We start from the raw sequence: 12,078 nt of genomic DNA, 5'->3' as shown, positions 1-12,078 counted from the left end.
ACCGAGAGTTCTCTCACCTTAAGAAGACTGAGACACACTGCCAAATATGTCTGATGTACACTCAAAATACAAGGATAAGAATACACTATCCTAAAATATGCTCCTTTGGAATGAGGATTATTTTGATCTGAATGCAGTGAGTAGCAGAAGACACAGAAATATTCCTAGCCCTCTTCCTTTCCACCCCAAATAAGGCAAAAATCACTTCTTGTTAATATACAGGTACTGTATTCTTTATTGTTACTAGTAAAGATATTCGCCTCACCCATGCCAATAAAAGAAAAATTCTTACTATACACATACACACACATAATGCACACATACACATATAATGCACACATGGACTCACACGCAAGCACACACACCCATCTGTCACCAAGTCTAACCATTTCAGGTGTTCATTTTTCTCTGTCACCTTCATGCAAGTAAAATTACAAGCACTGGTCATATGCATATAGCTTCTTCACCAATCAATCCATCTTTTCTTGTTTGAATTCACAGTTCTCAGCTACAGAACTACAGGGGCAGAGCTTTTACTCATCCACAAAACTAAGAATGACTACACTGTAACTGAAGAGTAAAAGTACAGAAGAGTTCTGAACCATTACAATCTCCTTAATGGCATAGCCTTTCAATGAACTAGCACCAGACAATAAACAGAACTAAGTATAACTATAATAACATCATTGAAATAATTGCACAGTGATAACACTGGAGCAGTCTGTAAAATAAATGCATTCAGTTTAATCAAGCTCTGTGTGTGCCACCTCATCTGCACTGACAGAAAGAGAGTTGGTGGTCCCTGAAAAAGGGACATGGGCAGGTAAGGAGCCAGGAAAGAAATATAAAGAGTCATAATGAAATGTCTTAGATAAACAAGTAAGTCGCACAGCCTCATGCCTCCTTCAGAAAACCTGAAATCTGAAACTCCTGAGGGCAAGAGATATTCACCAAACCTAGAGAGCAATAATTCAGCCCCAGAGGGTCTAGCCTTCATCTCCTGTCAGCTACAGGACAGAATGAAAAATGCTTTTTCAATTAGCCCGACCCAATCTACGCTCAGCAAGCTACATAAGCAGCATTGCGATGCTGTATAAATGTGCATGTATCTATACATGTAAGACATATGTACACGTTCCTGGGCACGCACACCTATGTGTGTGAGCTGTACACACCTGTGGAAGCCAAAGGTGTACTTCAGGTGTTTTCCTTTATCACTGTACATTGGAGACAGTTCTCTCACTGACCTTGAAGAGTTTGTTGACTTGTCTATGCTACTGGCTAATAATCTCCAGGAAGTCTCCTATCTCCACCCCCTCTATCCTGGATTGGATGTATGGCCCTGCTCTTGTCTTTTACATGAGTGCTAGGGATCCCCAACATTGATTCCCATGGTTAAAGGGCAGGCAGTCCAACAACTGAGCCATCTCCCCACACACCCCCCATCCATGCTATACATTCCTAAACTGGCACAGGGTGACTATATTCAATACTCCATTCTAGAGAAGAAGAAGGAGGGCCAGGCAACACTCTATTAAGCTCTACACACACACACACACGCACACACACAATCAACTAAGCTACCTTCTTGCATTCATGTCTGTTACCCTTAAAAGGAGTTATGAAAAGAAACAATTATTTATAGTCAATACAGCCTTCGAAGGTAATCAATCAAAGAAATGATATATCCACTATATACTCAAAACTACCAAGAGTAAATATTCAACAAAACCTTAACTGGCTTTTTCCTTCAAATGACGTGTGTGTGTGTGTGTGTGTGTGTGTGTGTGTGTGTGTGTGTGCTTAGTATATTGCCTCTGCTTTTCATCTTTTTTACAAATGTTTGCTTTCTTATTCTTCCTTCATGAATTTATTTACCAAATCATAAACCTGGAGGTAAAATGGTTTTATGAGAGTGAGAAAAATAAAGATAAGAATTCCCTAAACCCAACAAATCTAACTAGCACAGGCAGTGGATAGAAAGGAAGAAAATGTACCAATGATTGTCTCGATTTTCTTTTTTGTTTAGTTGGCTTTTCTTCACCCAGATGGTCAGAACTAGAAGAATGGCTTTTCCATGTCTCTAAATCATCAAATGTAATTTCAACATCCAAATGAGAGCTTTTGTTATTTGATTACATATGATTACACTGCCTTTTTAATCTTCTAGTTTTGTTGTTTTTTTTTTTTTTTTTTTTTTTTATGGAAAGGGGAAACTTTCAAAAGGGGGAAAGACTATGACAAAGATTAGGCCATAAAAGACACTTGGGACCTAGTTTCTAAAGCAATGGCACTGAGCTAGGTGTGGCGGTGTGCCCCCACATAATCTCAGCACCACAGCGGTGGGGGCAGGGGAATCAGGACTTCAAGGCCAACTTCAGCTACACAGTGAACCAGAGGTCACATTACACCCTGTCTCAAGAAACACAAAGTTAATTAATTAAACAAATTGTGTTGTTTGAATCAGACACAAAAATCATGCTTACATTGACGTTTTCTTTTTTTAATGACTGTTTTACTATTTTTAAGACTTAGAAAAACAATTTAAGAAAATTACGCTTTTATAAACTAAAGTTCTATCTTCAAAAAAAAAAGGAAGGGCCCTAGACACACAATACCCACTGAGCATTTAAAACTATCGGCCTTGGGCCAGAGATAAAATAGTCTTTCCCCAAATAGAGCTCTCCCTGTCTTGCCAAGCATCGTATTACTACAGTAATATTTAAACTACCCAGCAGCCTCCTCCATGACCCCTCTCTTTCACCGTGGGCCAACCTCTTCTGGTTCTCTTCAGCTCTCCAAGAACTTTCTTACGGGCTAAGGAACACATCATCACTTTCGCCAAAACTCACGGGCAATCCAAATCCTTAGTACCTGACAACAGGACTCTATTTGTAGAGTTTCTTTAGAGAAGTAAGCAACAGTTAAATGGGGTCATTGGGGGCCTTAATCTAATGAGACTGGCATCCTCTTCAGAAATAAGGTCAGCACAGACATAGAGGAAAGACCATGAGAAAATACAGGGAGAAGTCCTACAAAGCAAGGAGACAGGAACCAATCAAACAAATGCCACACTTGTTGATGGCTGCCCCTGAGAACCAAGGGCATCACTTCCTGTTGTCTCAGCCACAACCATTATAGTTCTCCAGCTTCTGAGTCAACTACAGTGGATTGGAAATGGGATGCCTTTTAACACATACCTACAACTACGTGGCTTTGGAAGCAAGCACTGGGTAGAAGCCAGAAGAGTTTTGAAGCACATGTCAGGATAGCCTGGATTGGCTTGAAGGGATTGCCAGTTTAAAAAAGAAAAAAACCAACAGGGACAATTTATGACTTCCCTGAGATCCCAAATGGAAATGAAAGCCTGGCGGTGGTGGCACACGCCTTTAATCCCAGCACTCGGGAGGCAGAGGCAGGCGGATCTCTGGGAGTTCGAGACCAGCCTGGTCTAAAAGAGCTAGTTCCAGGACAGGCACCAAAGCTACAGAGAAACCCTGTCACGAAAAAAACAAAAACAAACAAACCAAATGGAAATGAAAAACCCTGGGGAAAACAGAACTTTGCCTTTATTTCCGTGCTTCCTAGCACTTTGGCTTCGTCACCTAATCATTTCCCCTTGACATAAAACTTTAATTCTATTCTAGAGAGATAAAAACTGAGATCCCCTCTGTCTCGGCTGCCCACCTTCTTCCCAGACAGGTCCATGCCTATTTCTTAATGGAAACCACCCACGTACATTAACAGCAGCATCAGCAACAAAACTACAGCACTTCATCATGTCCAGAGACCTAAGTTCTCTCGGCTGCTCTTTTTATGAATCTCAGGACCACGTGGAAGAGCGTCTGCTGTCCCATGGCCAGTAGGGACACCCTCAGAACACTGTCTAGTATCTATTTTGTATTCCCCTTCCAAAGCCCCTCACAACCCTGCCAGCGCCCAAGCCAATGTAACAAGTCTCCTATCTACCTATTACCATCTAACCACTATCTACTAAGTACCTTAGACATGGAAGGCAACTGGTTAATTAACATTGATTTCTCCTGGCTGACTTTCCTCCCATGGAACACCATAAAATCATCTAATTATAATAGTTCTACCATACCGAATAGAGTTCTCCAGTGTTGTGTAAATATTCTTCAGTGCATAATGCTTAAATTTACAAGAGAAAATATCTTTCTTATCATCCAACTGATGCTTGAAATAATGTAACTATATACAAAGAAATTATACCTAAGGCCAAATATCTATTTTTACAAACCCATAAAAGTAGGGTGCATATATATAAGCTTTTCCCATGCACCATCTAGACATCCTGAATTCACTGAGAACTCGTCTGTTTCTTCATTCTTGAGTGTAGAGCTTTCTCTGGCAGATGGGGTAAACACCATATTTGGAGGCATATCCGGTCCAGTATGACAACTTTGCCTCAAAATATTTGATGAATTTCAGAGTATGTTGGCCATGTTATGAATGGAAAAAGTAGAGCCAATCTGCAACTCAACTCCAGTGAAATCTCTGACGACAGATTTGGGATGTATTCTGCACAGTCATCTTTCTATAACTCAGGATGGTTTACCTTCCCAGCAATTCACTGTTGCTCAGCAGCTTCTAAATCCCCTAATCATCCCTCCAAACCCTGTATCCAAACTTTCATTTGTCAACAAGTTTGCCTACCTTGTTAGTTAAATGTTGCAAATGCCAGCCAGCACTAAACCAATGTAAATTTAAATTATTATCTCCCTAGCGACCTCCAACGTGCAGAGAAGTATGCAGTATAGACTGGTTTAGCTCCCTTTAAAAGGGCATTAAAACCCAAAGACACATCTAAAGACTCGGCTATCATTATCTGTGTGACCGGAATTTGGAGCACCCTAAAACAAACTTAACTCCCTCCCCAAGGCACCACCAGGGTTACTGTGGCAAAAGAATATGGTAATAGAAGAAAGAAAATCAGAAGAAACTAGAAGAACTACCAAGGAAGAATGGAGCATTAAGAAAGACAGTATGCGTATGAGCTATTATCTATGTGTTGAGAAAACGTTCCATCAATTTTTGGTTATTTTTAACAAATGAGGAGAGGAAGAGACATTAAAACAAGTTACAGGGCATACCAAATAAACTTTACTCTACCAAGGGACATAGCTCAGGTGCAATTATCCAAAACTTTGTATTAGTAGTTCTAATCAACAACGTTCAAATTTTATTAGGGTTTTAAATGCAATTGTTTATCTGGATTCTATCAGCCTCTAAAACCATAATATACTAAATGGAATAATTTGATCATTACACAATCTCTGAACAAATTCTACACCTCAAAACCTCCCAAACTCCCAGAACCAATCTCTTCTCTGCTCCCAAATTACTGTTTTTATAAAGGGCATCCTAGGGAAGGTCTAAGGACACACAAAGGTGATGTTGACAATGCAGCTGTCCTCCCACCCAGGCTGTGGTCATACACATCCCCTCAGGACACTGAAATAAAGCGGTGAGAGGTTTTCCCTCTGGCTGGTGAAGTCATCATCTTCCTCTTATCTGATGCTAGAAGGAAACCCCAGCCTCCACCCTCAGGCCTGCTTGCGGGCTACATCCTCCCCATAGCAGCCCCCCTTGCGCCCGCCTCTGCCGACGCAGCACCCTCCTCCCCACCGCCGCCGCCGCCGGTGACCCGGGAAGGAACTGCCCAGCCCCCGCGCCCCTCGAGAATGCCAGCCCCAAGCGCACCACCATGGCCCTCGCAGCAATGCTCCAACACAAAGCCTCTCCCGCACGCCCCCTCCCTGTTCCCAGGCCCCGACCCGCCCGCGCTCTCCCGCACCTCCCGGGCCCGCGCAGAGCAACAGGCGCGCGAGACCGGGCGCAGGCCGCGGGGAGAGCCCGGCGGGGGGAGCGCGCAGCCGGGGAAACTTCCAGAGTCCCGGAGGCAGTGCTCGCCCGGGCGGGGCAGCTTACCCGGCTCGGCGGCCCGGCGGGGACTCCCTCTCCGCTGAACTCACGGCCCCTGCAGCTCGGGTTGGGCGCGCACGTTCACGCGTGGCCGGGGAACCGGAGCCCGCGGCCGGCCACCCGCGCTGAGCGCCCACCAGGCTCCCGGAGGCCGCGGGGCTGCGGGAAGCGGTGACGCCGGCGGGGCGCGCTGGCCAATCAGGGGCGCGGCCCAGCCGCCGCCGGGATGGAACGACCGGCGTCCCGGCCTCCTGGCCCGCGTGGGTGACGGACAGCGCGACGGCCATAGGGTGTGGGGCAGGCTCCTGCATGTGACTTCCAAAGGAAATGGGAGTTTTCTGTTTGGTTGGTTGGTTGGTTGGTTTTTAGGAGAACTATTTTCCAAATGCTGCGCGGGAAATACTTGCACTAAAATGTTGTTCATGTTTTACCAAAATCTTGAATTCGGCTAAGAAAGCAGTTTCTGTGTGTTTTATGCTCCCGACCTCTTGGACTATTGCACTCTTGCGCCAGTTGCAGTTTCCCTAGTTCTTTGTGAGGACTGTCCGCTCTCCTTTAGTGGCCTGTTGAGAACCGCGGTGGCCAAGGGGAGCCCTTTCTTGAGAAGTTAGCACATCAAGATGTATTCTTAGCCTGGTGAGCCAATTGAAAGGAGGGGGGCGGTAAACGTGGGGAAGGGCTCAGGATTGTCTGCTGCTGGGAAGATAGTCATTTCTGTCTTGTGCTATTTGCAATTGTCTTTGTGCTGACCTCATTTCTGGAGTATCCATTCCCACCCTCACCTTGGCTCCCACCCCTGTGAAAGAAAATGCTGCTTTCTTTTTTTTTTTAAGTCTAATATTAAAGTGTACAATTTAAAATTCTCAGAATTTAAAATATTTACAAGAATGGCGTTTACCGCTGAATAAAAGTATACTATTTTTCCTTTGGCAGATTTGTAATTTTGTTTTGTCTACTAAAAAATCAATTTGCATTTCTCTAACATTTACTATTTAAGGAGAAAGACAGCACATAAAATATACAAAGCTACAGAATGAAACTGAGGTCTTTCGCTGGCTATTTCTGCCTAATGATGGGAGCTGGTTAAACACATAACCCAAGCCTTCAATTCCTTTGGTTCCACAATCTTGAATCAGCATAGATTTGCCCAGCAGAAAAATACAGACCCTAACTGGATGTCTTCAGAGTTTATGAATACCAATCAACTCTAGGATTTTAAAAATGAAAATGTAGTTCGGATGAGGGAAAGTTCATTCAGTCTCTCCTTTCTCCCTTCTTTGTGTCTGTTCTGTCTGGTCTCCTTCCTTAGATACAAAGACAAAATGAAGGAGGAGGAGGAGGGGCTTTCGCCAGACCCTGACTTCTGGACTGTGCTGACAGCTGTCTTCATGAGGAACGTGCCTTCTTCTACCTAAATCCATGGGATGTGCCCTCATCTCATAGCTCATGTTCTCTCAGGTGTTCACAGATGCTGAACACTCTTCTCCGAGTCCTTGCCCCTGTCCCCTCTTGTCCTTACTGTACTCCGCTTTTGATTTCACTCAGTCAACATTTTTTTTGGTTTTGTTCCTTCCTTTCAAGTGAAAATGTGTAGGCTTTAATAATTGTTCTTAAGAAGAAAATAAACGAAATGGCCTTAGAAATTTTAGAATAATAAGTGACCTTGTAAAACCAGTGTTCGAAGCATGAGCCAGAATGTAAAGTTCCGTCGTCTTCGGGTGGAACTGCCTGTCTTCAGACTTCCCCTCTGTCTTTGCCACCTTTAAATGCTGGAATTCCTCGAGGTTCACTTGTGGATCCTCTTTCTGTCTTTGATGTACCTCTAAATACATTTTCACTTCCACCTTATCATCAAATGGCCAAGAATTCGTACATCTGTGTGTTCCGCTGAAGTTTCGCATATATTCAAGCATTTATTGAACATCCCTGTTTGCCTGTCTCAGACCTGACCTACCCAAACTAAAACTGTAATATCTCTGCTCAGTTCTAGGCAGCATACATACTTCAGTGCCCATTGCTTCTACATTTAGGATAGACCTGTTGTGATAAATTCTCATTTGCTGCATCCTACTTTATGATTTGTAGATTTACTTTTTACATATATTTATGCGATGCTGAGTGTCTCTCTTCACTTTGCTCTTAATCCATAAACTCCTTGAGAGCAGAAGCCAAATCACCTTGTAGCCTCAGAGGCTAGCAAAACGCTGGGGTTCAAATGGCAAAAGATAAATAAATGATTGCAAGGGTGAGCATTCATCAAGATAGCTAGTCCATAAGGAGTCAGTTTTCTGTCACTGTAATCAATACCTACGTTAATCAACTTTAAAAAGAGAGAGCTTTATTTGGGCTTATAATATCTTGATATTTCAGAGGTTTGAGCCTGTGGTCTGTTGTCTCTGTTGCTTTGGGTCTTTTCTTGGGATGAGCTTCCATGCCAATTGCATTTGCTTTTTTTAAAAATTCAAGAATTTGAGCCGGGCGATGGTGGCACATGCCTTTAATCCCAACACTCGGGAGGCAGAGGCAGGCGGATCTCTGTGAGTTCGAGACCAGCCTGGTCTACAGAGCGAGTTCCAGGACAGTCTCCAAAGCCACAGAGAAACCCTGTCTCAAAAAACAAAGCAAAACAAAACAAAAAAAATTCAAGAATTTGAAGTAAAATCTAACCAAGGAAGACAGACAAGCACAAAGGAGATAAGACAGAGTTGCCCAACTGTGAGATCAGTTTAGTTTGCCTAATACATACAAGTAAGGATTCCTTATATTTAATGGTGGATATAGACTCAGGAATCTGAAAGCAAAAGGAACATTACAATGCCTGCATTCCAGTAATATCCCCAGCGAGGCATTCTCCCCAACCATCCACTTTTCTTAAATCTAAATAATGCTTAAACCATTCTTATTTTTTTTAAAAAAAATGAATAATATTTAAATTTTTGAAAATGCATACAACACATTTTTATCACATTCACCCCCGTTCCACCTTTTGAATCTTTTCAGGTCCACTCCCACACACACTCCCAACTTTGCATCCTCTTTTTTAAAATTTTAATAGCCTATCATTTCCAATTTACACTATGCATATACTGCCGGGTGTGAGACCATTGCAGGGAGCATGGCTACCCAAGGAACATGCTTGACTGACCTGCAGCCACAACTTTAAATGAAATTGACTCACTTTCCCCCAGAAACCGCCAGCTGTAAATACTGCTTCGGGTAAGGGTGAGGGTTCATGACTCCGTTCTCCTTCCATGATGGACTGTTGACTAGCTTCATCTTGTGAAGGCAGCCGCAGCCACTGTGAGTTCCTGAGTGAAGTTCAATTTTGCTGACAACTTTTATGACAACATGACAGTAGATAAAGTCTGTTCTTAAGACAGGAACCTCAGTTGAGAAAATGCCCTTACTCCTCCTTCTGTGGTGCTATCCCTTAGCTGGTGGTACCGGTTGCTGTTTTAGAAGGCCGCTTGTTTGTTCCTGGCAGCTCAGCCCTGAAATAATTACACAGAAACTATATTATTTGCAATACTTTTTAGCCAATAGCTTAAGCATATTTCTGGCTAACTCATATCTTAAACTAACCCATCTCCATTAATCTGTGTATCACCTCGAGTCTGTGGCTTACGGGGTAAAGTTCTGGCGTCTGTCTCCAGCGAGGCTACATGGCTTCTCACTCTGCCTTTTTTCTCCCAGCATTCAGTTTAGTTTTCCCCACCTACCTCTATTCTGCTCTGTGCAGGCCTAAGACAGTTTCTTTATTAACCAATAGTATTCACAGCATACAGAGGGGACTCCCACATCAGGGTGCTATAAAAATAAGCAGGCTGAGGAAGCCGCAAGGAACAGTCCAGTAAACAGCACTCCTCCACAGCTTCCGCATCAGTTCTGATCTCCGTGTTCCTGCCCTACTTGAGTTCTTGCCTTCTTGTCTCTCAGTGAGCTATGACACTGGATTGTAAGCCAAATAAACCTTTTTCTCCCCAAGTTGCTTTTGGTCATGGTGTTTTATCATGGCAATAGAAACCCTAACTAAGACATATATCATAGCAACAAGATACTGCTTTGCTTTGGTCTTCCTTGACCTCCAGTTCTTATAATCTGTATATGCCCACTTCAGTACTGGTTCCTCAGCCTTGGGGAAGTGAGTATGATATGGGTACCCTATTTGGGGAAAGTATGCCACAGACTCTTGCTAGACTTTTAAAATTTGTGAGTTTCGGGGCTGGAGAGATGGCTCAGTGGTTAAGAGCATTGCCTGCTCTTCCAAAGGTCCTGAGTTCAATTCCAGGCAACCACATGGTGGCTCACAACCATCTGTAATGGGGTCTGGTGCCCTCTTCTGGCCTTCAGGCATACACGCAGAAAGAATATTGTACACATAATAAATAAATAAATATTTAAAAAAATTTGTGAGTTTCTACATTAACCACCATACACTGCAGAAAGAAACTTCTGTGATAAGGTCTGAGAGCTCTACTGATCTATGGGTGGAGGTCAGTTTGATACTATGTCCATTTATCAGAATACTAGTAGCAGGTTCCTACATGAGGCTTGCGAGTTTCCCAACAATTGGTTCTTGCAGATTTACATCACTATGCGTGAGGAGCCCGCCTTAAACCAGAAAGCAGTTAGTTACACACTTGACTTATCTTGCCATATTGATGATCATTGTAGCTAACAAGTTGCACAACTAGGTAAACCCATTGCTACATTTTCCACACCAGCAGCCTGCATAGCACATCCAGAACTAGGAAATCTGGCTAGGGGTGAAGAGCTCCTCAATCATCACCAAACTGATGTCTCCATGCCCTGCAGCCAAAGTATGTGCTGTCTTTAAAATAGAGTCTTATGATCATGATCTGAAGAGCAATGGCGGTAGCCTGTCTTACTTTGGTGCTCTGTGGAACACTCTGACCAACAACTCCATGGGACATATAACATACCTGACTTTTTATTTGTCAGCCTGCAGCTTCTGGAAGGAGTTGTTATTCCCTGTGTGGGGTAACTCCAACGGAACTCATGTTTATGTGAGTTCATTATATATAAAATGAGTGGTGGGAGCTGAGCCCAGGTTTCCTTTATGGGTTTAATTGGATTTCTATCTTATAATATACGTTTATATGTAAAATACATAAAATAAAATGCAACTTTTAAAAATACCTTGTCCACCACTCCTCTTCCTATCCTGCCATCCCTCTCCTCACTGAAACCTCAACTCTCATTATTCCCCTTTTCCTCTTCATAATACCCATCTTTTGCTACCATCCCTTACTATATTTATTCCCCAGTTCACCAAAGACTTCTATAGAAGTTACTTTTCTGTTACTAAGATAAAAGCACTATGACTAATGCAACTTAAGAAAGACTTTCTTTTGGCATATGTTAGTAGACTTTTTATGACTAGATCGCTAATAAGTTCTGCCCCACTAGCCACTCACCAAATAGCCACACAGAGAATTATTATTAATTATAAATGCTCGGCTGGTATCTTAGGCTTGTCTTCAGCCATCTCTTACAACTTAAATTAACTCATCTATTAATCTATGGGCTGCCCCAAAGCTGTTTATCTTCATGAACTTTTCATATTGCTTCTTTCACATCTGTCTCAAGACTCCTCAGACTCCATTCTTATTTCCAGCTTTCTCTCTGCACCAAAAAATCCTGCCTAGATATTGACCAATCAGCTTTTAATTAACAATGAAAGTAACACATTGTCACAGAGTACAGAAGGATTATTGCACAGCAGTCTTGTAGTTCCAGAGAAATAAGAATTCCTCATCATGGCAGGGAGGCGTTGGAACTGGTAAACATGACTGCTAAAACAGAAAGCATATAGCTCACATCTTCAAGTTCAAACACAGAGAAGAAAGCGAATTGGAAGTAGGGGCAGGCTATAAAAATCTCAAAGCCCACATCCAATAATGTATTTTCTCCACCAAGGCTATACCTCTTAAACTTCCTCAAGCAGCAGCACCACCTGGGACCAAGCAGAACAAAATACCCAAACCTATCATGAACATTTCACAGTCAACCCACCATAGTCTGTCTCTAGTTTCCCAGATTTTACAGATGCTTCAACTCACAGAACTAACAATTCAACATTAGGATCTACGTGTGAATGAGAACATGTGA

General features: G+C 42.8%; 1 protein-coding gene across 12 annotated transcripts in view; it reads right to left on the bottom strand.

Annotated features, from left to right (window-relative positions):
• The window catches only part of Mpdz (multiple PDZ domain crumbs cell polarity complex component), a 153,655-nt gene extending 147,547 nt beyond the window's left edge, over positions 1-6,108 (bottom strand). For 6 of the 12 annotated variants that reach the window (XM_057784818.1, XM_057784820.1, XM_057784816.1 and 3 more), the window contains exon 1: positions 5,953-6,108. The gene's annotated coding sequence lies outside the window, so the exon portion shown is untranslated. The remainder of the gene's footprint in view (positions 1-5,952) is intronic. The other 6 variants (XM_057784822.1, XM_057784826.1, XM_057784821.1 and 3 more) reach the window with 1 other exon arrangement.
• Between the last annotated feature and the right edge of the window lie 5,970 nt (positions 6,109-12,078).

Source organism: Chionomys nivalis, chromosome 11, assembly GCF_950005125.1.
Source record: "Chionomys nivalis chromosome 11, mChiNiv1.1, whole genome shotgun sequence".
In the NCBI taxonomy this organism is placed as follows: Eukaryota; Metazoa; Chordata; class Mammalia; order Rodentia; family Cricetidae; genus Chionomys; species Chionomys nivalis.
Note: the sequence above shows the minus strand (reverse complement) of the source record. Positions and strands in the feature narration are given on the sequence as shown.